This window comes from Oncorhynchus mykiss, chromosome 6 (assembly GCF_057628025.1).
Source record: "Oncorhynchus mykiss isolate SJ-2025 chromosome 6, ASM5762802v1, whole genome shotgun sequence".
Taxonomy (NCBI): Eukaryota; Metazoa; Chordata; class Actinopteri; order Salmoniformes; family Salmonidae; genus Oncorhynchus; species Oncorhynchus mykiss.
The window spans coordinates 36,076,180-36,102,048 of record NC_143027.1 but is presented as its reverse complement, the minus strand read 5'-3'; the positions used below and the strand labels follow the sequence as shown (position 1 = coordinate 36,102,048).

The 25,869-nt window shown below is 45.5% G+C and overlaps 1 long non-coding RNA gene across 1 annotated transcript in view; it reads right to left on the bottom strand.

Moving 5' to 3' along the window:
* Positions 1–576: 576 nt before the first annotated feature.
* Positions 577–25,869, bottom strand: part of LOC149982843 (uncharacterized) — a 39,492-nt gene continuing 14,199 nt past the window's right edge. Inside the window, exons 2-3 of the long non-coding RNA XR_016496636.1 lie at positions 4,397–4,444; positions 577–1,444 (exon numbers count right to left, since the gene is read on the bottom strand). This is a non-coding gene — a long non-coding RNA (uncharacterized LOC149982843). The remainder of the gene's footprint in view (positions 1,445–4,396; positions 4,445–25,869) is intronic.

Below are 25,869 nucleotides of genomic sequence, written 5' to 3'. Positions count from 1 at the left end.
AAGTGTCTGCCAGAAGACATCCCACTGTATCTTGTAATTACTTCAGATGTGGAAGTGTATTCAATACCTCCGTCATATCTTTGGGTGGTTTAGAATAAGACACACAACTACACCACCTCAATGAAAACAAGGTCCTCCTGCCTGGGTTCATAAGTCATCTACAGTTACAGTACCAGTCGACATGACATAACCAGTCTATCCTGAGAAGCTGGTATGATACGCTCTAACAATTCTCTAAACTCTTCCAAAACTCTGGTACTATTGTTTATGTCTCTCCACTTTCGCCTCATAAGCCGCGGGTATGTGTTGGACTGTTGGGAGTGTAAAGAACTGCTGCGAAGTGAACAACTAATCTCTTGTTGTGTGTCAGAATGCATTCAGGTATGACACATTCACAGCCAGAATTCCGGCTGTATTTCAACCCTCGTCTGTGCACAAGTGACACATCTCTGAGTTTACTCAGCTAATCATCAGATTTAGAGTCATCTGTCTCTTTCGCACATCACAAGTGCTCTGCTGCCTTAAACATTCCCCAGTTAGTACAACATTAGAAAGAACAGAGCCACGCAGATCATCTCAATGGAAACCATTTTAGTGCTGGGCAAACAAATGTCTCACGCTCGTCAACACATGCAGCGACTAGTCAGAACTTTTGTTCTGGCCCATTGAGAATGTTACCAATAAGAAACATATTTAACTTAAATTCACAGCACAGAACCACACACTAGGGATTCTCTCAAGGTAAAGAGTGTGATATATCGGAATGACCGATCCAATTTCTGGTCTGATCTTGGCTGGATTGAAAGGATATCAAATGGTTTATAGACATGGCAGATTCAACACCTGTTTCAATATACATTACACTACATAAAATGTCATTATTTTTCGTACACCATGTCTAACCTCATCTGTATCATTGTGTGAAATATAATCCACGGGTGAACATTAAACAACGCATACTATATATTATAATATAATGCAGTAATGCGGTTCGCTGAGTTGAGTTCGCTACATCATGTCATTGGGGTTGAGTCCTTCATCCTTGCCAGGATAACATCATTGTTGCAGGGTTCTGATTTGCAGTGCCCTCTATAGAGCTGACTGACTGACTGACTGACTGGTTGACTGGCTGTCTTGACTTGGGGTTTCCCTGGTCCCATCTGCAGCTGGAATAGAGACAGGGGAGGAGGGGGGGGGGTGAAGAAGATGGGGCAAGAGAGATGGAGAGAGGGAGAGAGACAAATGGAGCCAAAAGCAACAAAACCAGAGCCAGCTATTTGCTTTGCTGTTACCAAGGGAGCCTTAATAAACACATCTAGGCCCGTGATGTCGCCTCCGGGGTGGCTGGATTGACCTTGAGTATCCCTGAGAATGACTTGGTGTCAGCTACGGTCAGGGAGAGCGGTCTGATCTCATCACCAGGTCTGGCATGGTTTGGAGGTTCCTGTGAAAATAGGCCTGAGGTTTTCAATTCAAAAAGCAGCACCCATCAAGCCTAGATAATAAAGGTACAGTAATAATCGCTGCTTCTAACAATCACCTGTCCTTCCTGAACAGATGTATGTCCACAAGAAGATAAATCATAATCCCATAGTAAATGCAGTAGAATCAATCAACAAAGGAAAAATCTGCCCTTCCTTGCTGATGATATTAAGTTATTTTGTGATAGTAGTTCAGCTAACTTTATTTTCCAGGCAAATAATCAGAGGAAACAATTACAGGACTATTTTATTTCATAGTTTTCAAACAAACACTTCCTTGATTCATTGTTTCTCACACTGCAGCCATTTTGCTCTCTAACTACAGTACTCATATGACACCATACATAAAGTGACAGGTATCATTTTGACCAACATAATTTGAACCCACTGGAATGAAAATCATGGCCTGGATCTATACATGTGCACATTCAATGTCTTTACCAAGGAATACATGCAAAACCTTTCATTCTGTTAAATTTCATTTTACATTTAATGTGGATGCATTATATCACCCCCCACCTCAACCGTTTTTCCTACAGCCACCACCACAGCTGTCCAAGTTACTGCTGGGGGTCAAAGTGGACATTCTAAGTCGACCACCTTACCCTGCTGAGACTGACACCTGTTGGCCCCTCTTCATAAAGGCAAGAGACAATTCAATAAGGCAGGCTTAGAGCACCGGGTCTGATGGGCGCAGGAACAGCCTCAACACCTCCTCCCCTCCTCTACGTGTCCCCTTCTCTCCTCTCCTCCTTGCAGACAGGGCGGGAGTGCTCCTCCCAGCCACCAGACTCCCATAATCCTCTCTCAGGTACTGTGTGTTTGGACAGCTTGGAGGGCACGGGAGTCAGGACAAAGGGAGGCTCTAAAGCACCGATCCCACAGGGAGCAGCTAGTTTCTGGGTAGGCATACCCCACTGAAGGGCAAAACTTTTGAGTGCCCCTTCTCTTGGCAGTGGATGATTTATTTTGCAGTGTCAAAGTTCATTTCTTGCAGTTCTACACATTTTGCCATGGGGTGAAGAGAAAGTGTTGCAGTTTTAAAGCACATTTTCTGCAATTCCTTACATTTTGCCATGACTTATGCCATGCTCATATGATATGTGTATGAGAGTGACTAACAAAATCAATGTGGGCCCCCTGGGGGTCAGGGCCCCGGAGAACATGCCCTGCGTGCCTGGTCTGTAATTTAGTGATGATTAGGCCTACTACAAGGGTTAGACAGCTGGCTCGGCTAACTTACCTAGCAACAGAACAACAAATATAATGCACTACCAAATTTCAAAATGGCACCTTGTGTATTCTACTTTTCTAACTCTCAACAGTAGAGAGTTAACACGGTGTGTAGTCACCTATAGGAAGAGGCGGCTCTGGGTATAGGGAGCACAGCACAAGCCCAGGAAACTGAAGGCACACAATGGATGCCTCTTCAGCATAAATAGACGGCGATCAAATGAATCTAGCAGCAGCAGCTCAAGTACATTGCAGTGCATGGCTGTGTCCCAAATGGCACCCTATTCCCTATCTAGTGCACTACTTTTGACCAGGGTCCAATAGGACTCTGGTCAAAAGTGGTGCACCATATAAGGAATAGGGTGCCATCTGGGATTCAGCTCATGTCTCTGCTGGGGCTTGTTGGTGAATGGAAAGAGTTATGGGGCATTGGCAGTATATGTAACCTGTCAATCTGTCTCGACAGCATCGAGAAAGATGACGTGACTAACCTATATCCTGGCCTTGATTTCAGGATAAAAACAAGTGTAAACCATGGATGTGTCACTAGTTGAACATCCCATTGTCAATGGAAACATCTGCCTGGGTATTATGATAGTTTACAAGGGACTTAGAGCTCATGCCTGGTTACTTTGTAGCACTCTCTTTATTTTTAGACTGATGCGCATTCAGCTGTCAAATTATAATTGGAAAATACAGATGTCTTCTTGACAACTTCACACTATAGACTTAGTGTAATATTGGAATAGCTGCCTGTGACACTGACAATGTGCGAGTCACTCTTCTGATCCTCTGTTTAACTCAACCAAATCCCCACCGCACAAAGACAGCAATGAATGAAAGCTTTAGTCTGGGACTGGGAGGTCTACCACCTATTGTGTGTATGTGTGTGAGATGTAACCTAAGATCTCTCTCCCTCCCCCCTCCTATACCTTGTAATTAAGTACAATTGTTAATGGGCTTGAGAAGAATTTGCTTGTAACGTGATCCTGCAATTAGGGATTGTCTTTGCATTAATGTTGGGGGTTGGCTCCTGACTCCACTCCCAGAGTTGGAGGGGAAAGAAGGACGCCTTTGAGAAGTTACCAGGGCTGGTGAGGCACCTGAAAGACACAGTGCTCTGAAACACACCACAGTGTGGCTTTCCCTTTCCCTCCAGGAGAGCAGGGGGTCGGCGTCAACAGACACCCGACCCCTCCCGACTAATCCTACCCAGCATCCTTTGGGGCCTCACAGGACACGTACCCCCTTGACTGAAACCTGTTGGAACTGGGACTGACAAACTGAAGCCAGTTCAGTAGGGCCAACAGGACCACCAGTCTTAATGGCAACCAGTATTCCCTTAGCCTGGTCCCAGATGTGTTTTGACAAGACAGCACAAACAGATCTTTTACCAGGCTAGTATTCTCATAAAGAGGTTAGACTACACATGATTCATTCTTCCTCTTCCTTCTCCCAGGTGATGTGGTTGACATACCTGACACAGACACGCCCACAGTAGGTGGTACTCTAACATCTCTGTGGGATTTCTCCAGGAAACCAGTTTTTAATTGACTCTTCCTTTTATTGAAATTCTGCATGTTTGAGCAAGCGTTGACAAGCGCTCTCTCTTTTCATTAACTGAGGGGAAAACAGGGAGGTGATTTTAGTACACAAAGAGAACATGCTGTAAAGTTACTTACTAAATGATCAAGCATAGATATCACCCCCAGGCATGTCAGCAGCACAGCCTGGAAAAGAGACTTCATTAATTGTGTCAAGAGATTAATACTGCTTTTAATAATATTAGCATTGTCATAGTCCTGTTTATGTAGCACACTGACTTCAGATTTTGATTGGATTAAATAACTGACAATGGCTCATTTCGTAGTGAAAACCTGGAGGACTCGCAGGGTATTAGCAAACTATCCTCTAAACGCTGGATAAATGATGTGCTACAGGCGCGGCGTAAATCACTCTCTCTAAACCAGGCAGGCCTAACACACACACGCATGAACCTACACACAGCGACAACGTGCAGGCTCACTAATGTCACTTCAAATGATCACTAATTTATTGTGAGGCCTGGTGCGGTTGACAGGCCGGGGTCGAGTGCTCAACATTGCAGCCAGGGAGAGAGGCCTACTCATGAATCACTGCACACACACACACACACACACACACACACACACACACACACACAAACAAACAAACACAGAACCAGGAGCATATATCAAACTCTCCCTGACCCACCACACACTGGGAGCAGAGCAGTGGACATTAGAGCCCCAAAACATTCACTGATCAACGTCGAACCCCTCAAAACTCACACACTCCCCTCTCTCACATGAAATCTCACAGTAGGCTCAGTATGGAGTGAACTGCACATTTTAAACTCTCTTAGTCCTGGTTTCGTAGCTCTATACAGCAGCATTTAACCTCAAAGGCTTTCCTCCAATCACTAAGACCTTTATTGATGCTTGTTTATTTATTTTTTGCTCGTTTCGGTCAGTGTGCTTCAGAACACTTGTATGAGATCAATGAGGCCAGGTTGTATCATTATGAGTTCATATCTCACGGAGACCAGCGTGTTTACAGAGAGGCAAATGAAGTCCTAATGAAGTCATCACACTAAGGGGGCGTCCCAAATGGCACCCTATTCCCTTTACAGTGCACTACTTTTGTGCATTATATAGGGAATAGTGTCCCATTTGGGGCACTGAATAAGGAATCATAGGACAGGCCCAGGGCCTGCATATGTGTTCCATGCCAAACTCCCAGTCAGAGACAAATGAAACAACCAGAACTTCACTAATGATACTTTTTGGGAAAGTAAATAGATGTATTCAACATCTATATTTCTTAATCACAACGGTTTCCTGTGGAATTCTCTGCTGACAAAACACTATAAAACCATAAATCAGCAACAGGGGAGAGAAGGAGAGAGAGACAGAGAGTTATTAGTAGTCATGGAAACATATTTTCCTGATTTCATCATCTTCAATGGGTTTTCACACTTTTAGTTAGTGTATCTGTGTATTCCTGAATATGTGTGTGTGTGTGTGTGTGTGTGTGTGTGTGTGTGTGTGTGTGTGTGTGTGTGTCTGAGACTTTTACTCTCCTAATCCCCTCACTATGTGGCACTGTCTACATGGTGGCTGCAAGGCGTGTTTATTGCCGTGTCAGCTGTGCCAGGGCAGGGAGGCACACACAGAGGATCTGCCCTCATAAAGACCACTAAACCCATGGAGATATGACTAAACCCACCTCACATCGCATGGGGCTGCTGGGAAACGGCTGCAGCTGCCCATGCCGCCAAGAAGACACTCTATACAAAAATATAAAACGCAACGTACAACAATTTCAAAGGTTTTACTAGGTTACAGTTCATAAAAGGAAATCAGTCAATTTAAATAAATAAACTTGGCCCTAATCTATGGATTTCACATGACTGGGAATACAGATATGCATTTTTTGGTCACACATACCTTTCAAACGAAAGTAGGTGCGTGGATCAGAATACTAGTCAGTTGTGAAGCCATTGGACGTACTGCTAAATTCCTTAAAATGACATTGGAGGTGGCTTATGGTAGAGAAATTAACATTCAATTCTCTGGCAACAGCTCTGGTGGACATTCATGCAGTCAGCATGCCAATTGCACGCTCCCTCAAAACTTGAGACATTTGTGGCATTGTGTTGTGTGACAAAATTGCACATTTTAATGTGTAATGATCATGCTGTTTAATCAGCTTCTTGATATGCCACATCTGTCAGGTGGATGGATTATCTTGGCAAAGGAGAAATGCTCACTAACAGGGATGTAAACATTTGTTCACTACATTTTAGAGAAATAAGCTTTTTGTGCGTATGGAACATTTCTGGGATCTTTTATTTGAGCTCATGAAACATGGAAACAACACTTTACATGTTGCGTTTATATTTTTGTTCAATGTAGACGTGTGTGTCTGTGTATGTGTTTGGATGTTACACTTTCTTACCGGGCACATCCATGCGTCCGCGCGCACAATCTTGCGCATGTTGATGTTGTCTATCCACACCAGACGCCAGTTGCAGTTGGGATGAATTTATTGAATAACGTGTGTCAATTTATTTTGCAACGCTCGCGCACGCAATGCAGGCGGTGTGGTTAGCAAGTTAGTGTGTGTGCGGCGAGAGGGGGGCACACCTGTAGTTTGTATGTTCCCTCATTCCCCCTTATCGTTACTTGGCAGAGTGGTCTTAATGAGTCTCTCATTCAAAACTTGTTCAAAGGGCCCCATCTGGATCCTCTCTCTCTCGTTCTCTCTCCATCTCTTTCCCCTTTCTCTCTCCTCTGTCATTCTCTCTTTTTGTCTCACTCTCTCCCATCGAGCAGAGGTCTTGACTTTCTCAGTCAAAGGGTAGGATAAAGCCAGGATTCGAGACAGGCCACACCAGTTTGTCTCAGTATTAAACATGCTCCTCAATCTGTCCCTGGCCCAGCATTCATGAGCTCATCCCTCCTTACTCCTTGACAACTGGCCCTGTCGCAGGTGAACACACACAACACATACAGCCAGGTAAGATCAGTGTCTTATTGTGGCTTTCTGCTTCTTTTGTGTGAAAGGGCTGACGTTTATTAGCACAGATCTGACGGTATTGTTGCCTTGTCACGGGCATGTCTTAATAGAAGGCAGCTCATGTCAAACCCAAAGCCTGCCGCACTTGAAGCAGCACAGAGAACATGTCTTAACCCACATTGAGAGAGAGAGAGAGAGAGAGAGAGAGAGAGAGAGAGAGAGAGAGAGAGTGTCAAAAGGCTTTTGGGAGACAGGGTTTAGCTGCTATAGAGGACTTGCTGTGTTGGGTCTATCTGTGGGTGTGATTTCCTGGAGAGATAGTGCTTATTAGTGCCACATAGATCTTTGCTCTCCCATTGGGGGCCTCTTGTCATATTTCACAGCTACACTGGAGCTGCAGGCCAGGGCTGATGTACTGTACCCAGAGGTGCCTCTCAGCCTCCCACCGCAAAATTACTACAATCAGCAGCACACACAGACACATACCACCTCCCAGAGAGAGAGAGAGAGGAGGGGGGAGGGGGTAGTGAAAGAGAGAGAGAAAGGTAGAGAGATGGGGGGGTTGGGGAGAAAGAGAATGGGAGAGAGGGGAGGTAGTGAGAGAGAGAGAAAGGTAGAGAGAGGGGGGTTAGGGAGAAAGAGAACGGGAGAGAGAAGGGGGTAGTGAGAGAGAGAAAGGGAGAGAGGGGGGGGTTAGGGAGAAAGAGAACGGGAAAGAGGGGGATTAGTGAGAAAGAGAACAGGAGAGAGAAGGGGGTAGTGAGAGAGAGAAAGGGAGAGAGAAGGGGGTAGTGAGAGAGAGAAAGGGAGAGAGAGGGGGTTAGGGAGAAAGAGAACGGGAAAGAGGGGGATTAGTGAGAAAGAGAACGGGAGAGAGAAGGGGGTAGTGAGAGAGAAAGCGAGAGAGACGGGGGTGGAGAGAGAGTGAAAGAGAGGGGGGAGGTAGTGAGAGAGAGAAATGGAGAGAGAGGGAGGGATAGTGAGGAGGGAGAAAAGGAGAGAGAGATAAATAGTTTCTGCTGCAGCCGGGTGGCTGGGCCTGTCAGTTTATAGGAGTGCATATTGGTCATAACCTAAATGATGGGTCCAGGATGCCCAAGCTATTTGTAACGGGGAGCGTTTACTGAGTGTGAGTGACAGAAAACCACTACACAATGTCTGGAATAAGCCTATAATCTGGAGTATCAAATTCAACATGGTTCTAAATGCCCAGGCAGCCTTCAATGGTCCTCTTTGTTGGGGCTGGAGGTAAAGACACTAATTTGCATGTCATGATAAATGTTGTTTACACTGGGTGTACAGCGACTGAAGTGGCAAGTAAGCGCAGAGGAAATGATAGATACACATTGAGCCGCTGTAAATGTTAGCCAGACTCGTATATGTACACTTACACACCCCATACATACACAGTCGGACAAATGCAGACACCCATACGCACAAAAATACATCGATGCAGACACCCATACATACACAGTCGGACAAATGCAGACACCCATACGCACACAAAGACATCAATGCAGACAAATATGCAGAGCAGCAGACACACATACATGCACGTACACACAGACACACACATGCACACACAGTATCCATTTTATTTTTCTCCTCATGATTAATAACCACTTATTTTTCATTTCATTGTCCGTGGCCACCATTAATTATCCCAGCCTTTCATATCGTCAGCCCATTTTGCCACTCCGTCAGCGTTCGCCTTACACACAGTTTATTTTCCAACGTTAGATACACGTAATAGTTATACAGAGACTCTCTAGTCCACTGAGTGGTTCTCTATGGGTCAGGCTGAGCTAGGTCTGACCTGTTCCACTCTCTCACTCTCTGCTGCATGAGAAATGATGCCTCCTCTAACCAGGCAGGCTGCAGGGAGTTACCCAGCCCTGGCTCACCCTGTCCCAGACCCATTTCAAGGAGCTCTGGGTGATTTTTCTTTCTCCTGAGGAGGAGGGCGGCGAGGGGGGTGAGAAACGATTTAAGGCAGAAAACAGGCTGTGGGTCACTGGCATTGCACAGTGGCTCAGTCACTCAGCTCAGGGATGAAGGAGGGGTGGGGGGGGGGGCTGGGTCACCCTCTCCTACTCTTCCTGGACCATGGCCCCCCTGGGGTTGCCAGCTCAAACAAAGCCCCTCAATTCAAAGCGTGGCAGGGCAGTGTGTGTTTGTTTTATAGTGCCAGGTAATGTCGTTTAGGAAGCATGCAGCGTTTACAATGCGTACCGTAGCGGGCCGTGGCCCCTGCATGCCACCGTTTCCCAGAAGGCATTGTGGGGGGCTTTGATGTGCCCTAGCGGCTCTTCTCTGTCATGGTCGCCACTGTAACCGTGGTGTGAATGAGACACTTACACAACGTGACGCCCCCGTCTCGATCCGTCACTCCGAAGCAGAGTCGTGTTAGAGCATCCCTGTGTGGTAGCAGGAATAATATTGGCCTTTCCTGTTTCCCACAGAGTGTAACTGTCTGGCTGAGATGGTGTGGGGGCCTGCCGGGCGCTTGCTTTCTCATGCTCTGCCAGCTGACCCGGCTACTGCGGAACTACCGATAAATCTGCTTCAGGGTAAACACACCAACCGACTGACCGTACAAACCAACGAGCCCCCCAAAAACCTTGCTCCGCTCAGGAGTCTGCCCCTTACATCAGTGGAGGCTCCTCAGAGGAGGAAAGGGAGGACCATCCCCATCGGTGAAAAGTCATAATAACAAAAGTTGTGAAACATAAAACTATACTAAATATATTCACATCACCAAATAATTTATTAAAACAGACTGTTTTGCAATGAATGTCTACAGTAGCCTCAACAGAACTAGGGTAGCACCGTGGTGTAGCCACAGGACAGCTAGTTTCCGTCCTCCTTTGGGCACATTGACTTCAATACAAAACCTAGGAGGCTCATGGTTATCACCCCTTTCCGTAGACTTACACAGTAATTATGAAAACTTCCGGAGGACGTCCTCAAACCCTTCAGAGCTCTTGCAGCATGAACTGACATGTTATCCACCCAATCAAAGGATCTGGTAATGAATCTTGTAGTGACAGCATAAGCTACAGCTAGCTAGCACTGCAGTGCAGTGCATAAAATGTGGTGAGTAGTTAAGTCAAAGAGAGAAAGACAATAGTTGAACGGTTTTAAATTAATTAAAAAATGCAGAAGCAAGAGAGAGAGTTAGCTATATTTCCTTGCATTGTTTTTCACTTTCACTTACTTAGCTAGCAAATGGAGCTAGCTAGTTTAGCATACTCAAACACCCAGCTCAAACATAGAGGGATGCTATGTTAGCTAGCAGGCTATGGCTATGCAACACTGGAACTCTTCCAAGTCAAAGTAAGCCGGTGTAACTGCTAAACTGCTTGCTGACTATACACTGTACTGCATGAATGTAGCAGGTTTACTAACATTTTCTATTAGCTCTGTTGACTATGACGTTAGCTATTACGGTGATAACAATGTAGGCTGTGTGTAGAGGTTAGCAGTTATGATATGAAGGTTTGGCTTAGAAAGGTTTTTTTGCCTGGTCTCAGACAACTAATGTGTTGTGCACTGAAGTCCACAAGGGAAGGGAAAAGGTGAGAGGAGGAGAGTGTAGCTGCGAGAAGAAATTATAAAACGAGTAAAGTGATCATGCTGTTTGTATGTGACTGCAATTAAAGTGAACTATGTGTGATCAGGGGTGTATTCATTCCGCCGATTCAGTTGATAAACATTTCTTAAACGGAAGCAAGCGTTACAAAACGGGGATAAACATACCTGAATTTGTCTAATAGAAACTCTCATTTGCAACTGCTGGACTACGGATTACACCACAGATCAGATAGATGCAGGCAAGAGTGTGCAAGGCGGTATTGAATGTGTCACTATCTGTCACCTTGACTACTCACATTTTTCTCTCGAACAGTACATTGTAAACTTTAATTCATTGGCTTGAATGTAGCAACCTCATGATGGGTATAGGGAAAATTCAAGTACCATGTAGTAGCCTAAACCTATCTACGTTACATTGAGCTGGGTGAATGGAATATGAATGACAGTCATCCAACATGCTGTAATAAAAATAAGGCTATGCTTCTAAAATAAATAATAGTCCTCCCTCATCTTAAAACGGCACTGACCGCCACTGCCTTAGATCCACCTATGGATGTGGAATGTGGAACAGTTTGTGGTTCATGGGTTAGCTTATAGGGGTAAAGGAGGGACAGTCACTTGATGCAGGTTGTGATGTGTTTCAACAATAAACAACAGCAAGTAACAACTATTTCAAAATACAATTGGATGGAACTGTTGCAGTTGTGGTTATGATCATAAGTCTACGCAGGGTCATCAAGGCCACTGAGGAAGACTGAGGCTATGGAAGGATATTACATATGATACGTTAATGATGTTCTATTAATCCCACCAAAAACAATGTTCCTGATACAATTCACCTACACAGAGCAGCGTTTCAGACAGACACCGCTGTGGTTCTCACAGGGTCCTGAAGATTAATAGCCGTAGCCAGCAATCTCTGAGTGGGCTGACTTAAAGTGTCCCTGAGGTCTAATTCCAGGAAGGGAGCAGGCGGGACACAGAGACAAAGACAGAGACAGAGACAGAGACAGACAGAGAGAGAGAGAGACAGAGACAGAGACAGAGACAGAGACAGAGACAGAGACCGAAAGAAAGAAAGAAAGAAAGAAAGAAAGAAAGAAAGAAAGAAAGAAAGAAAGAAAGAAAGAAAGAAAGAAAGGAGATTTCACTGTAATAGTGAAGGTGTTAACTTGGCAGTAGAGAGCCTAAACAGTTTATTTACCTTTCAGCTTCCCTATCAAATCTAAAATTGTCAAGCAGACAACCAAAGAAAATGAACAACAATGACAAATTGTTTGATGAAGAAAGCAAAAACCTAGAAGGAAATTGAGAAACGTATCCAACAAAAAACCCAGAAAACCTAAGAGACCCAGAAAACCTAAGCCTACGCCTTCACGATGGTCAATCACTTAAACAATAAAGAAATACACTACGGAAAAAGAAGGAACAGTGAAGGCATAGAGTTAACACAAAGAGTTATCTATCCAAAACGAAGATATGAATAAACCTCTTCTCTAATCTTTTTGTCTCCATAATAAAGAACAAACAGCAATAACATATACATGATCAATTACAAATCTTAGAATGAGCTATTAAACACTAGCAAAACTCACTGGATTCTACAGGACTACAGGACAACAAACAAACACTCCAACCCAAAAAGGGCAGTGGTGTTGATGAAATCCTAAATTAAATGACAAAATACCACAAAACCAACTGACTATACATAAACTCTTTAACATCATCCTCAGCTCTGGCATCTTCCCCAATATTTGGAACCAAGGAGTGATCACCCCAGTCCACAAAATTGGAGACAAATTTGACCCCAATAACTAGCGTGGGATATGTGTCAACAGCAACCTTGTGAAAATCGTCTGCATTATCATTAACAGCAGACTTTTACATTTCCTCAGTGAAAACAATGTACTGAGCAAATGTCCAATTGGATTTGAACTAAATTACCGTACGACAGACCACGTATTCACCCTGCACACCCTAATTGACAAAAAAAAAGGCAAAGTATTCTCATGCTTTGCTGATTTCAAAAAAGTTTGACTCAATTTGGCATGAAGGTCTGCTATACAAATTGATGGAAAGCGGTATTGGGGAAAAAACACACAGCATCATAAAACACATGTACACAAACTACAAGTGGGAGGTTAAAATTGGGTAAAGAAAACACACATTGCTTTCCACCGGGCCATGGGGTGAGACAGGGATGCAGCTTGAGCCGCACCCTCTTCAGCATATTTATCAATGAATTGGCGACGGCACTAGAACAGTCTGCCTAACCCTACTAGAATCTGAAGTCAAATGTCTACTGTTTGCAGATGATCTGGTGCTTCTGTCCCAAACCAAGGAGGGCCGACAGAGGCACCTACATATTCTGGACAGATTTTGTCAGACCTGGGCCCTGACAGTAAATCTCAGTAAGACAAAAATAATGATGTTCCAAAAAAGGTCAAGTTGCCAGGACCACAAATAGAAACCATCTAAACACCGTTGCCCTAGAGCACACAAAACAATATACAGGACATACCTCAGTCTAAAAATCTGCATCAGAGGTAACTTCTACAAAGCTGTGAATGATCTGAAGGGCCTTCTACGCCATCAAAATAAATGTAAAATTCCACATCCCAGCTAGGATCTAGCAAAAAATATTTAAATTAGTTATAGTACCCATTGCCCTTTATGGTTGTGAGGTCTGGGGTCTGCTCACCAACCAAGAATTCACAAAATGGGACAACACCAAATTGACACTCCGCATGCAGAATTCTGCAAAAACATCCTCCATGTATACCGTAAAACACCAAATAATGCATGCAGAGCAGAATTAGGACAATACCTGCTAATTATCAAAATCGCAAAAAGAAACGCTAAATTCAACCTAAGAGGAAGCAATTCCCAAACAATCCATAACAAAGCCATCACGGACAGAGAGATTAACCAAGAGAAGTGTCCCCTAAGCAAGCTGATCATGGGGCTCTGTTCACAAACAGACCCCACAGAGCCCCAAGACAGCGACACAATTAGACCCAACCAAATCATGAGAAAACAAAAAGATCATTACTTGACACGTTGGAAAGAATTAGCAAAAAAACTAAGCTAACTGGAAGAATACCTGAGCACTATGATTGACCCAAAATGTGGACTTCCGGCGCCGACAGAGATGGCCGCCTCTCTTCGCGTTCTTAGGAAACTATGCAGTATTTTGTTTTTTTATGTATTATTTCTTACATTGTTACCCCAGGAAATATTTTCTTTTTTTTACATACAGCCGGGAGGAACTATTGGATATAAGAGCAACGTCAACTCACCAATATTACGACCAGGAATATGACTTTCGCAAAGCGGATCCTCTGTTTGGTCCACCACCCAGGACAATGGATCGGATCCCAGCCAGCGACCCAAAACAACGGCGCCGCAGAAGGGGCAGACGGAGCGGTCTTCTGGTCAGGCTCCGTTGACGGGCATATCACGCACCGATCCCGAACATACTACTCGCCAATGTTCAGTCTCTTGACAACAAGGTAGACGAAATCAAAGCAAGGGTTCCCTTCCAGAGAGACATCAGCGATTGTAACGTTCTTTGTTTCACGGAAACATGGCTCACTCGTGATACGTTATCAGAGTCGGTACAGCCACCTGGTTTCTTCAGGCATCGAACCGACAGAAACAAACGTCTCTCTGGTAAGAAGAAGGGCGGGGGTGTATGCCTTATGATTAACGAGACGTGGTGTGATCATAGCAACATACAGGAACTCAAGTCCTTTTGTTCACCTGACCTAGAATTCCTTACAATCAAAAGCCGACCGCATTATCTACCAAGAGAATTCTCTTAGATTATAATCACAGTCCTGTATATCCCCCCCCCCAAGCAGACACATCAATGGCCCTGATAGAACTTCATTGGACTTTATGTAAACTGGAAACCACATATCCTGAGGCTTCATTTATTGTACCTGGGGATTTTAACAAGGCTAACCTGAAAACAAGGCTCCCTAAATTTTATCAGCATATCGAATGAGCGACACGGGCTGGCAAAACCCTGGATCATTTTTAATCTAACTTCTGCGACAAATACAAAGCCCTCCCCCACCCTCCTTTCAGAAAATCTGACCATGACTCCATTTTGTTGCTCCCAGCCTATAGACAGAAACTAAAACAGGAAACGCCCGTGCTCAGGTCTGTTCAACGCTGGTCCGACCAATCAGATTCCACGCTTCAAGATTGCTTCGATCACATGGACTGGGATATGTTTCACATAGCGTCAGACAATAACATTGATGAATACGTTGATTCGGTGAGCGAGTTTATTAGCAAGTGCATCGGTGATGTTGTACCCACAGCGACTATTAAAACCTTCCCCAACCAGAAACTGTGGATTGATGGCAGCATTCACGCAAAACTGAAAGCGTGAAACATTGCTTTTAACTTCTCTGGGGTAGGGGGCAGCATTCAGAATTTTGGATGAAAAGCGTGCCCAAATTAAACTGCCTGCTACTCAGGCCCTGAAGATAGGATATGCATATAATTGGTAGATGTGGGTAGAAAACACTCTAAAGTTTCCAAAACTGTTAGAATAGTGTCTGTGAGTATAACAGAACTGATTTGTTAGGTGAAATCCTGAGAAAAATCCATCCAGGAAGTAGGATTTATTTTTGCTTTGTAGTTTTCTATTCAATGCCATTACAGTATCCATTGACTTAGGACTCAACTTGCAGTTCCTATGCCTTCTACTAGATGTCAACAGTCTTTAGAAATAGTTTCAGGCTTGTATTCTGAAAATGATGGCATAAGAACAGTCTGAATGATTGGGCCCTGCAGTGTCACAGAGCTTTTTCAAATAAAATGTTATTTGTCACATACACATGGTTAGCAGATGTTAATGCGAGTGTAGCGAAATGCATGTGCTTCTAATTCCGACAATGCAGTAATAACCAACAAGTAATCTAGCTAACAATTCCAAAACTACTACCTTATAGACACAAGTGTAAGGGGATAAAGAATATGTACATAAAGATATATGAATGAGTGATGGTACAGAGCGGCATAGGCAAGATACAGTAGATGGTATTGAGTGCAGTATATACATATGAGATGAGTATGTAAACAAAGTGGCATAGTTAAAGTGGCTAGTGATACATGTATTACATAAAGATGCAGTAGATGATATAGAGTACAGTATATACATATACATATGAGATGAATAATGTAGGGTATGTAAACATTATATTAGGTAGCATTGTTTAAAGTGGCTAGTGATATATTTTACATCATTTCCCATCAATTCCCATTATTAAGTGGCTGGAGTTGAGTCAGTGTGTTGGCAGCAGCCACTCAATGTTAGTGGTGGCTGTTTAACAGTCTGACGGCCTTGAGATAGACTGAAAAACAGCTTCTCTCGTCCCAGCTTTGATGCACCTGTACTGACCTCGCCTTCTGGATGATAGCGGGGTGAACAGGCAGTGGCTCGGGTGGTTGTTGTCCTTGATGATCTTTATGGCCTTCCTGTGACATCGGGTGGTGTAGGTGTCCTGGAGGGCAGGTAGTTTGCCCCCGGTGATGCGTTGTGCAGACCTCACTACCCTCTGGAGAGCCTTACGGTTGTGGGCGGAGCAGTTGCCGTACCAGGCGGTGATACAGCCCGCCAGGATGCTCTCGATTGTGCATCTGTAGAAGTTTGTGAGTGCTTTTGGTGACAAGCCAAATTTCTTCAGCCTCCTAAGGTTGAAAAGGCACTGCTGCGCCTTCTTCACCACGCTGTCTGTGTGGATGGACCATTTCAGTTTGTCCGTGATGTGTACCCCGAGGAACTTAAAACTTTCCACCTTCTCGATCGATGTGGATAGGCGGATGCTCCCTCTGCTGTTTCCTGAAGTCCACAACCATCTCCTTTGTTTTGTTGACGTTGAGTGTGAGGTTATTTTCCTGACACCACACTCCGAGGGCCTCACTTCCTCCCTGTAGGCCTTGTCGTCGTTGTTGGTAATCAAGCTTACCATTGTAGTATCATCTGCAAACTTGATGATTGAGTTGGAGGCGTGCATGGCCACGCAGTCATGGGTGAACAGGGAGTACAGGAGAGGGCTGAGAATGCACCCTTGTGTGGCCCCAGTGTTGAGGATCAGCGGGGTGGAGATGTTGTTACCTACCCTCACCACCTGGGGACGGCCCGTCAGGAAGTCCAGGACCCAGTTACACAGGGCGGTGTCGAGACCCAGGGTCTCAAGCTTAATGACGAGTTTGGAGAGTACTATGGTGGTAAATGTTGAGCTGTAGTCGATGAACAGCATTCTTACATAGGTATTCCTCTTGTCCAGATGGGTTAGGGCAGTGTGATTGCGATTGCATCATCTGTGGACCTATTGGGGCGGTAAGCAAATTGGAGTGGGTCTAGGGTGTCCGGTAGGGTGGAGGTGATATGGTCCTTGACTAGTCTCTCAAAGCACCTCATGATGACGGAAGTGAGTGCTACGGGGTGATAGTCATTTAGCTCATTTACCTTAGCTTTCTTGGGAACAGGAACAATGGTGGGCCTCTTGAAGCGTGTGGAAACAGCAGACTGGGATAAGGATTGATTGAATATGTCCACATATACACCAGCCATCTGGTCTGTGCATGCTCTGAGTACGCGGCTAGGGATGCCGTCTGGGCCGGCAGCCTTGCGAGGATTAACACTTTTAAATGTTTTACTCGAGGCTGCAGTGAAGGAAAGCCCACAGGTTTTGGTAACGGGCCGTGTCGGTGGCACTGCATTGTCCTCAAAGTGAGCAAAGAAGTTGTTTAGTTTGTCTGGGAGCAAGACATCGTGGTCCGTGACGGGGCTGGTTTTATTTTTGTAGTCCATGATTGACTGTAGACCCTGCCACATACCTCATGTGTCTGAGCCGTTGAATTGCGACTCTACTTTACAAGTCTATGGCTGTCTGAAGTGGTTCTCAATCAGAGGCAGGTGTTTATCGTTGTCTCTGATTGGGAACCATATTTAGGCAGCCATATTCTTTGAGTTTGTCGTGGGTGATTGTCCTTAGTGTCCTTGTTCCTGTCTTTGTTAGTTTACACAAGTATAGGCTGTTTCGGTTTTCGTTTCGTTCATTACGTTCTTTTGTTTTGTAGTGATTGTATTAATTCATGTTTGCGTTTGTTCATTAAACATGGATCGCAATCTACACGCTGCATTTTGGTCCGATCCTTGTTCCACCTCTTCGTCAGAGGAGGAGATAGAAGAAAGCCGTTACAGAATCACCCAACACAAAAGGACCAAGCAGCGTGTCAACAGGCAGGAGCAGCCCAAAGAGGAGATGCGCAATAAGGATTTCTGGACATGGGAGGAAATCCTCGACGGGAGAGGACCCTGGGCTAAACCAGGGGAGTGTAGCCGCCCAAAGGTGCAGCAGGAGAAGAGGCAACAGGAGCAGCCCAAAGAGGAGGACAGTATGGACTATACTTCTTGGGAGGAGATAGACAGGTGAGCGGTCGACCCAGGGAGAGTGCCGGAGCCCGCCTGGGATTCGATGGAGCAGTGCGCGGAAGGTTATCGGAGAATGGAGTTGACAAAGCAAGCACGGCGGCGCGGACGGAAGCCCGAGAGTCAGCATGGAGCAGCCAGGGCCGCCAGTCAGCATGGAGCAGCCAGGGCCGCCAGTCAGCATGGAGCAGCCAGGGCCGCCAGTCTGCATGGAGCAGCCAGAGCTGCCAGTCAGCATGGAGCAGCCAGTCAGCATGGAGCAGCCAGAGCAGCCAGTCAGCATGGAGCAGCCAGAGCTGCCAGTCAGCATGGAGCAGCCCGTCAGCATGGAGCAGCCAGATCTGCCAGTCAGCCAGACTCTTCCAGATCTGCCAGTCAGCCAGACTTTTCCAGATCTGCCAGTCAACCAGACTCTTCCAGATCTGCCAGTTAACCAGACTCTTCCAGATCTGCCAGTCAACCAGACTCTTCCAGATCTGCCAGTCAACCAGACTCTTCCAGATCTGCCAGTCAACCAGACTCTTCCAGATCCGCCAGTCAGCCGGGATCTGCCAGAACTGCCAGTCGGCCGGGATCCGCCAGTCGGCCGGGATCCGCCAGTCGGCCGGGATCCGCCAGTCGGCCGGGATCCGCCAGTCGGCCGGGATCCGCCAGTCGGCCAGGATCCGCCAGTCGGCCAGGATCCGCCAGTCGGCCAGGATCTGCCAGTCGGCCAGGATCTGCCGAAACCACCAGCCAGCCAGGATCTGGTAGATTCATCAACCTGCCTGAGCTTCCTCTCACTCCTGAGCTTCCTCTCACTCCCGAGCTTCCTCTCACTCCCGAGCTTCCCCTCAGTCCCGAGCTGCCTCAGTCCCGAGCTGCCCCTCAGTCCCGATCTGCTCCTCAGTCCAGTGGGGTTCTGGGTGAAGACTACTAGGCCATGGTCGGCGGCGAGGGTGGACTATCCAAGGACGCGAGGAGAGGGGACTAAGACATTGATTGAGTGGGGTCCACGTCCCGCGCCGGAGCCGCCACCATGGACAGACGCCCACCCGGACCCTCCCTATTGTTTTGAGGTGCGTTCGGGAGTCCGCACCTTAGGGGGGGGGGGGGGGGGGGGGGTTCTGTCACGCCCTGGTCTAAGTATTTTGTGTTTATCTTTATTTATTTGGTCAGGCCAGGGTGTGGCATGGGTTTTTGTATGTGGTGTGTTTGTATGGGGATTGTAGCTAGTGGGGTGTTCTAGTTAAGTCTATGGCTGTCTGAAGTGGTTCTCAATCAGAGGCAGGTGTTTATCGTTGTCTCTGATTGGGAACCATATTTAGGCAGCCATATTCTTTGAGTTTGTCGTGGGTGATTGTCCTTAGTGTTCTTGTTCCTGTCTTTGTTAGTTTACACAAGTATAGGCTGTTTCGGTTTTCGTTTCGTTCATTACGTTCTTTTGTTTTGTAGTGTTTGTATTAATTCATGTTTACGTTTGTTCATTAAACATGGATCGCAATCTACACGCTGCATTTTGGTCCGATCCTTGTTCCACCTCTTCGTCAGAGGAGGAGATAGAAGAAAGCCGTTACAGTTAGATATTACTGCATGGCCGGAACTAGAAGCACAAGCATTTCGCTACACTCGCATTAACATATGCTAACCATGAGTATGGGACCAATAAAATGTGATTTAATTTGAAAATTGAGGAAAGCTTTGACTATGTACAGACTCAGTGAGCATAGCCTTGCTATTGAGAAAGGCCGCCGTAGACAGACCTGGCTCTCGTGAGAAGAGAGCTGTGTGCACACTGGACAACAAAACGAGATGGAAACTGAGCTGCACTTTATAACCTCCTGCCAAATAAACTCCCATATCTATTAGGTGAAATACCACAGTGTGCCATCCCAGCAGCAAGATGTGTGACCTGTGGCCACAAGGGAAACCAGTGAAGAACAAACACCAATGTAAATACAACGCATATTTATGTTTATTTATTTTCCCTTTTGTACTTGAACTATTTGCACATCATTACAACACTGTATATAGACATAATGACATTTGACATTTCTCTATTCCTTTTAAACTTTTGTGATTGTAATGTTTACTGTTAATTTCTGATTGTTTATTTCACTTGTACGAACTAATTCACTTGCTTTGGCAAAGTAAACTTGTTTCCCATGCCGATAAAGCCCTTAATTGAATTGAATTGAAAGAGTGAAGGAGAGAGAGAGAGAGAGAGAGAGAGAGAGAGAGAGACAGAGAGAGAGAAAGGAAAACAGAGAGAGACCTCCCCTCTAACACAAAGCGGCAGCCTGCCTTTCTCATACTGCCGCACAGGCCCTAGCTGTCTGGGTCTGGGTCTCCCTCTCCATCTCCCTCCCCCTCTCTCTCTCCATCCCCGCCACACATTCCTCCAGCACCCAGGATTATTATTGGAGGAAATTTATAGGGCCATTTATTTCACTGGATTTGAATGACATCGGTTCTGGTTGAGTGGGCCTAGCGCAAACTCCAGGGCCATGTGGGCCAGGGAAAACAGAGCAGGGGATAAATCAAGACAGAGAGGAGGAGAGAAAAAATAGACTTTTCATATTGTTGCCCTTCAATGCAGGTCTGAGCAGTTGTATTGCTTAATAACATATTGTGTATGCGTAAAAATGTAACAGCACATGCTGTCGCCTTCCCTCTCTCTCTCTTTTTACTCTCTTGCTCTCTCTCTCTCTCTGCAGACGCATCTGCATGCCACTGGGCCCCAGATCACTCGGTTGCCTGCCTGCATTGCACACAGGAATGTGTGAAGTTAAAGAAAGGAAGCATATTACACAGCAAGGAGAAGGCCAAGCCCTAGAGGAATGGGGGGGGGGGGGGTGGGGGGGGGGTCACAAGACAAAAGTCGGAAGCCAATTTACAGGAATTACACCTCGAAGTACTGAGGCAGGCAGTGAGATGAAGGGTCCTGCACAGCTGCATGGGCCAGGAGCGCTTCCCAGTCCCCTCTACAAACCTGAGGAATCCAGCTCTCTAATGTAACCTCCTCTAACCCCCCCATCTCCATTTAATACACACAAACACACACCAAACCCCACAGGTGTCAGGGGCTGCTAATCATAGAGCAGAAGGGCAGAGAAGAGCACGAGGGGTGTGTCTGTGTCTGCCTGTCTGTTGGTCTGTGTGTATCTACAGTAGGTCTCTGTACGAGGAGGGGCTGCTATAGTAGAGAAAGGAAGCAAGTGGACCACCCACTCACTGCATCCACGATCCATGCCCCACTCAGCAGGGGGAGCTATACTGCTAAACTGATAACACTCTTCAGTTCACAGGGCTGTCTGACTGAGTGGGTCTGAGTGTCTTGAGTTCAGACATGTGCAAATCCCTTGTGTAGGCTGCACCAGCTGCAGCTGCAGTGCGTCACCCAAGGCACTGACATATTGTCTTTGTGCTTCAGGCCAGACTGTTTCACCACCACAGCATTGCAGGCGGCAGCCAGCCAAACATGGGAGGGTGTGACTGCTGGGGAGGGAGGGCTGATCGGAAGTGTCTGGTCTGGTCCCTCCCTTCTGAGGCCCTGGGTATGCTGGGGGTGATTACTGTCTCTTGGCCCTGATAGAGGCCCCTGTGGTGGGTAGGGGGATGAGTATGAGCCTCAGTAAGGGAGGAAGGTGTATTAGTGTTTGTAAAGGGCATTGCCACAGTTTGGGTGTTTTTTAGGGTTATAGATAGGGTTAGGGCTGACATACAGATATTTAGGACTGTAGGTTGGAGAAGCTGGGGGTGGGGGATGCATGAGTAGGGGCTGGTGGAATGGCTGTAAGGAGCTGGGGCTGAGACTGAGGACGAACGGGACTTCCCTGGGCAGAGGAGAGGAGGCGGCCTGGAATGTCCCTCTCCCTGAGGGGAGTTCACCACGCACACCTGGGCTCTCTAGGTAAAACAGCAGATACCAGGGACACATCGGGGGGAGGAGGAGCAGAGAGGAGCTTCTAGAAATGTACAGTATAATTCAGCTGTTAAATAAGTACTGAAGTAAGCGTGTACAGTATTATACTGAGTTAATCATTTCCTTCTGTACACCACACCATGTGGAGATAAATGTGGAATGGTCCGTCTGAATGACACGTTGGATACCTTAGCATCTATTCTTATGTAGGACACTTTTATGAGTGCATGTTATCCTCCATGTGATATTGACCCCTTTCCAGTTGGAAACCCTCCTGAGGTAACCTGAGTCTTGTTTGCACTGCACATCCCAACACAAACACCCCCTGTCCTCCCCATCCGGGCTTTGCCGAGACTCTTCTGCATGGCTCTGTGCAGCTGCAGATGTGCTAGAGCCGGGAACTCCATGGCCAGTGAGTGACACTGACGGCTGTCCCGGGAGGAGGGTGTGGAGAATGAGGGCGGTGGGGGGGGACCGATAATCCCCATCACCAATAATGACCCTTCTTCAAAGCAAACATCCCCCACCCCCAAACCCCGCCCCTTCTCTCCAAAATCTCTGCCTCCCCCCTATCCAAATCACAGCGGCCCTTCAGATCCCTGTGTGTGTGCGTGTGTGTGTATGTGTTAATGTGTGTGCACATTCGTGCATGAGTGCGTGTGTGTGTGTGTGTATGTGCATGCTCCCACAAAGACTATCTGCTAGGCTTGCAGCCTGGTATCTGTGGTTGCCTTAGTGAGAAACGGCCCCAAAACATTTCAGGAGACGCACTCATTTGAGGTCTGGGGGTTTCTCTAGTTGGAGTCCAGGATAAGCCTATCATACACCAGCCATTTCAGACTCTTCACTGCTGAACACAAATCTGCGCACACACATACACACGAATGCATGCACACACATGAGCACACACACACACACACACACACTTACAGAGGGAAGTGTGCGTAGCTCACACACCCACAGCTCAACACCACTTTGTCCAAGGGTCAGTAAGTGGGAAAACATGGAGTCAGCCGTTCTCACCATTCAACGCTGAAACAACAAACAGCGGGAATCCCAATGGGACAACTTTATTTACACGTTTATGTATCGAGGACCAAAAGCAACTTGTTGTTGGCTATCAAAATAATTAATAATGTTTACTGCCTTGGCAGGAAATATCAAATATTACAACAGCCTAATACACAGCATATAACAAATAATACACAATATTAGCACATTTCAGGCACCTTGTTTAAATGTGACTGTAGATTAGCATATCATGGTGGCTATCCTTTCCTCAGGACTATTGAGACATTAACTTATGTGAGGTATTTCTTCCTAAAAGGTCTACTCATGTCTGCTCTGATTCCCTGGTCCTCAGCCCTCCAAGACTACAGTTTAGACTAGAGGCTAGGCTTCAACACCTCGGAGGCCCACTACCCTCCACTCCACAGCCCTGAGAGCACAGTGTATCAGTGTCAGACCCCTGTGGCCTGACGACCTGATACTCTGACCCAGCGCTCCTGTCAAGTGAGACCCACTGAGAGCATTCCTGCTGTGGGAGTCGAGGGGCTGGTCAGTGGCAATGTTGGGGGACTGGTGGGGGAACAGCAGAGCCGAGACCACCACCCACCGTGCATTCCACGGTCGCTGATCCTCTGGAAGGCTTGCCACTAGCTAATTTGCATCAGTAAACAGGCGAGTGGCTTCCTCAAAGGCCCATCGACAATGGGGCATGACGCGGGAATACCTCTCAACGTGCGTGTGTTTGTGTGTGTGTGTGGGGGGGTAGAGGTGTGTGTACGTGTACGTTTCTTCTCCAATCTCGAGGTGCCAGGTGCTCTTACACTCCAGCACCACATAGGGGAGCTACAGCTTTTTACAAGTAAGTCAGTCAGTCAGTCTCAGACAGACAGACAGACAGACAGACAGACAGACAGACAGACAGACAGACAGACAGACAGACAGACAGACAGAATCAGATCTGTCCAGCACTACACTGCAATCCAACAAACCAGAGTTTGGAACATGCATTTGCAGGAAAGATTCAAATGTTCACTCTCCACGATATGTGACATGTCCTCGTTGTGCCATTGGAGAGGTTAATAATATGAATATGGGTGAAATCACATACTTTCACCAATAATACTCATGAGGAGGACACAAAACCTAAATGACTTTTATAAACCACACCAATACAATTCATACCTGAACTTGATTTTATGATTTTATGTACTGCACTAGATTTTATGTACTGCACTAGATTTTATGTAGGCCTACTTTTAATGTAACATGTCCTTGAGTGTTCTGAAAGGAATCTGCCAAATAAAAGGTATTATTATTATTCATATTATTCATATTATTATTACTACTATTACTATATGCATACAGTCACTACCAGGAAACTCATCTTCATTTCAAGGTTACATTTAAATATTGGTGTAAATACAGTTATGGGGGCATGTTTTCATTGAACAATACAAAAGTTAAATATACAAAAATATATAACTAACATTTACTGATATAAACTGCTCACAGATCCAAACGGATGTACAAGAGTTGTTAAAAAAAAAAAAAAGGAATAGGAAAATATATGTTTTTTTGAAAACATGTTAGTCACTTAGTCCAACACCGCTCTGTAGCTATGACAATGACGTAAGAGATAGGCATTCTGCGTGCTACGACATGTAATAAATATCATTACATTCATTCTGGGCCATGCCAACCTCTGAGACACATTGGATGAATGAAGACAAATGAACTGAGAAATACACACATACATTTTTTTTCTCAAATGAATTACTGTGTTTTGCCTATTCTTCTGTAGCCATGATTGAGAAGGATTTGTTGTTTTCTGAGGGTCTCTGTTTGTTTGTCATAGATCCCACCGATACTTTTACAGGGTGTGTGTGGGTAAAGAGTGATGTGGGCTCCTGAAATAGAGGTGAAGGAACTGAAAATAGGGCGCAAACACTCTTTTTAGAGGGTAGAACACACACATGACTCGAGTTGAGCACAACACTATCATTCCCCCGCTCAATACCTAAATACATGTTTAATTCAAGCTTTTCTGATGTCCAACAGGAGTTTTCTAGAGGACCCTATCAGGTAGTTTGTTATTAGAGCAACACGATGCGAAGTTGAGAGAATTCATTTTAGTTCAGAGTTCACACATTTAATATTTATGATCATGAATCAGAATTAATGTGTTTCAAATGAATAAAACATTAATATTTAAATAATTGCAGTATAGCTACTAAGATCTAAATCGATTGTTTTCTCTATGTATCATTCATCAAATTAAGGTTTGGAAAGGGTTTTAAAAAGTCGAAGCCTATATGGAAATATGTATGTATGGAACATGAATAGTTTCCATACCAAGATCTTACAGAGAAACACACAATATGGGCCTATTATACCACAGTAAAATAAATATATATATAGTTATGTGTGTGTGTATATATATCATACATAGGGTACTAATATCTGAAAGTACATTTCCAATTTAGATTAAATTAATTTAAATTACCCCCCCCCCCCCATTTTTTTATTTATTTTTTTTAACCTTTATTTAACTAGGCATGTCAGTTAAGAACAAATTCTTATTTACAATCGTATTGTCGCCCTTCAATGCCATACCAGGACGATGCTGGGCCAATTGTGCGCCACCCTATGGGACTCCC